Source organism: Hibiscus syriacus, unplaced genomic scaffold (assembly GCF_006381635.1).
Source record: "Hibiscus syriacus cultivar Baekdansim isolate YM2019G1 unplaced genomic scaffold, ASM638163v2 tig00110156_pilon, whole genome shotgun sequence".
In the NCBI taxonomy this organism is placed as follows: Eukaryota; Viridiplantae; Streptophyta; class Magnoliopsida; order Malvales; family Malvaceae; genus Hibiscus; species Hibiscus syriacus.
Window position 1 is genome coordinate 2366009 of NW_024062606.1, and position 3836 is coordinate 2369844.

The following is a 3836-nucleotide window of genomic DNA, read 5'->3' on the forward strand; positions in this document are numbered from 1 at the left end:
TATATATATATAATATTTTCGGGTTAGGGTTTGAATTTGGATATAATATTTAGGGTTGGGTTTGGGGACGGGACAAAAAAATTCTCGACGGGACACCCCGATAAAAAACCCATCGAAGATTGGGTCAGGATCGGGGACAGAGATTCATTTCGGGTTCGGGGACGGAGCGAGTAAAACCCACCCCGAACCCGACCCGTTGCCATTCCTAACTGTCAAACTAATTTAAGGCAACATATTAAATGGAAGATAATTCACTTTGCTACATCATATTGATACGACCATTTAAATGGCATAGTATTAAAATTAATATTAGTTTCATGTAGACCATCGGATTTAATTTAATTACATCTTTTAATTTTTATTATTAGTAAATTAAATTAATTATACCAACATTTTTAAACAATTAAAAAAAATACTCAATTTAATTATATCTTTCAATTTAAATACTAGGGAAAGTATACAAATGGTCCCGATTATAGGATAATGCTTTATTAAACTCCCGAATATTAAAAGTTATAAAATGGTTATCTGACTATAGAATGATGATTTATTAAGTCTTCGACTCATAAAGTTACAAAATGACCACATGACTATTCATTATGTTTCAAACTCGTCTTTTTCATTAAAAATTGACGGTTGTCTAAGTTGGACGTTAACATGATGATTGAAATATAGTAGTCGTTTGAGATTCTATGGTCAAATTTTATCATATCACAATCAAAAGGTTAATGTTCAACTCAAAATAACGTAAAATTTTTAATAGAAATGGAAAAGTTTGGAATATACGAATAGTCGAATGATTATTTTATAATTTTTAACAGTCAATAGACTTAATAAATCAGTACTCTATAATCAAGATTTTATCCTAAAATACTCTTGAATTAATAAACCAAACACAAATAATTTTAAAAAAAGAATTCTTTGTGATCATTTATCCACAGTAACCATCAATACTCTAAATTAGTTAATATAATAATGTATCGTTAAAGCTCAACAAACTAACTCTTGTCCTTCTTGCCCCAAAGTAACCATCAATTGAAACAATGATTGGAAGCATCCCATATTTATTTGTTTATTTATTATTTGAACAATGAGAACTATTTTTCATTAATAAAAATAATGGAATGAATCAAAATCATAACATACATTCAAAGAAAAAATCGAAGACAATAGTCATAAAAAATTTATACATAAAACAAAATTATTAAATCTAGATATACAAAAGAAAAAAAATTCATTGAGAATGACGTTCCACATAAAAAAATATCTAGTAACATTCATAAAACTTATTGTCTCTGTCGAATGAAACATTTTACAAAGTGATAAAAGAGTGGTAAGCGAACCAAATAATTTGGCAGAATATTTCGCTACACAATTCTAATTATTTCGGCAAATAACATTTTACTAAGGAGTGGATCTAACAATACGTGACCACCAATAAACCAATAAAAAACAAATATTGTGATGATTTTTATGCAAGCATCAACACAATCACAACGTATGTTGAAAACTTACCAAAAGTCATAAGGAACATGCCACAAGAGTAGAGAAAAGTGTGTCACAAGGACACAAATTCTTATTTAAAATTGAAAAAACTCAAGAGAAAATAGAAAAATATGCAAATATGAAAAAATAAGAAAAATAATAGTCACCGGTGATTAGTAACCAATATTAAGATTAATGCCTACTAAATAAAAATCAAAAGAGAAGAGGAAGATGATACAAAAATATTAAAAGAAAACTTAAATTAAAGAGGAAAAAAGATACCCTAATTTAAATTTCATATATATTTTTAATTGAAATAATATAATCATGTCTAATTAATGCTAAAAAACTCAAAATAGAAGAATAGAGTTAATTAACGAGACAACATGCAGTTTTGATACATTTCTCCAAAATTTTATAGATATTTTAGAGTGAAATTCAGGGTAAAAAAGAATCACCCAATTTAATTCTCTGGTTAGTTTAGATAAAAGGCTGTAAGTAAATTCAAGTACAAATAAAATATTTTGCTAATGTAACCAAGAGATTAATCAAAGGATTCAAATTCGAGATTTATTAGTTAATCTAGTGTGTTAGGATTTGAAGAGGCTCAATTGAACAACTGAAAATGTGCAAAGGGGGTTAGTTGACAATAATTTAATGAGAAAATAACCTCAGTGACCAAAAATCCCATATAATATACGATTTTAACCAACTTTTTCCAGATTTGCCAAAATGACCAACAAAATCGCAATGCGATCGCTAATTCGCAACGCGATCTCCATTATCGCAAATTCGCGTTGCTTTTTCGCAATGCGATAGTTGAAAATCGCGTTGCGATTGTCTACAGTATCGTTGCGATTTTCCCAATTCGCAATGCGAATAAGTAAATCGCAACGCGAATTGGGAAATTCGCAATGCGAATAAGTAAATCGCAACGCGAATTGAGAAAATCGCAATGCGATACTGACTATCGCAATGCGATAATAAAAAATCGCAACGAGATACTTACTTTCGCAACGCGATACTGACTTTCGCAACGCGATAATACATAATCGCAATGCGATTTTCAAAGCGCCATTAGTATCCTGGCCAAGTATTTTATTTTTAAATTCCAAACATGAATATAAATATATTGGAACACTGAACTGTCCACAGTATATCCCGTAATCGCAACTCATAACCTAAAACCTAAAATCACAACTCAGTCCCATCTCCATCTCTCACTCTCTCACCCATCTCCGACGAAATCCGTCCCCATCTCCGGCGAAATCCATCTATCTAAATCTCTCAGAGCCACCCTCACAATCAGAAATGGAAAATCAACCAAATCAACCAACGAGGGTTAGTTTTTTTAATTATTTTCTTTTTGAAATTTTTGCATTATTATTAGGTTTTTCATATTGAAATTGATGATAGGTTTACTGGTAATTTCAATAATAGATTAACCATTTCACTTAGATTGCTTATTAAATCAACCAAGAATCGCAACGCGAAATGCAAATCGCAACGCGATTTTAGTTTCGCGTTGCGATTCTCTCGTTGCGATAGTCATTTTCGTGTTGCGATTTTCATTTTCAGAAACTATTCTTCTTCTGCAAATTGAAACTTGAATGAATTGCATTACTTCAACCAAAAAACAAAGACAAATACGAAATTCACAGTGTTGCATATTTAAGTTTGAAGAATAAACTACTACTATTTATGTTTATTATTGTTTTTGGTATATCTTCACAGTGTAGTTTTTGGTATATCTAATTTAGTATGTTTATTGTTTTTGTAGAACTTTTATTCGGCTCAATTGACCTTGAGAAATAAAGTCAGCCTGGCCAAAACAATTGCATCGAAGCTTTCACCTGCACAAAGAAAAATGTTTGAGGATACATGCTTCGGGCCATGGCTGAAAGTACAACATCCCGGTGGAGATGCGATGTTGACACACCTGTTTCTTCAAACCATGACTAGAGATCTACCAGAGACTATACAACGTCGTGATGAAGAGATATGGTTTGATTTTCCACCGGCGTATACGTGTTTTGGGCGGGAGGAGTTTTGCTTAATCACCGGTCTACGCTTTGGACACGATGATGTAGGTCGGTACACTAGACACATTACCCGCCCATCATGGCTATCCCGGGTTTTTCCTGAGCTGGAGAGGCCGAGTCTACACGTAGAAGACCTGACAAGATTTTTGAATAATAAAGATGGTTTTACTCGGATGGATGACGTCGACGTTGTCCGAGTATGCCTTCTAATTCTTTTGCATGCCGGCTTTTTAGGCAGAGAGGCCAGACAACCTATTCCAAATGATCTAATCAAATTGGTAGAAGACCTAAATGCGTGGAACCTGTTTC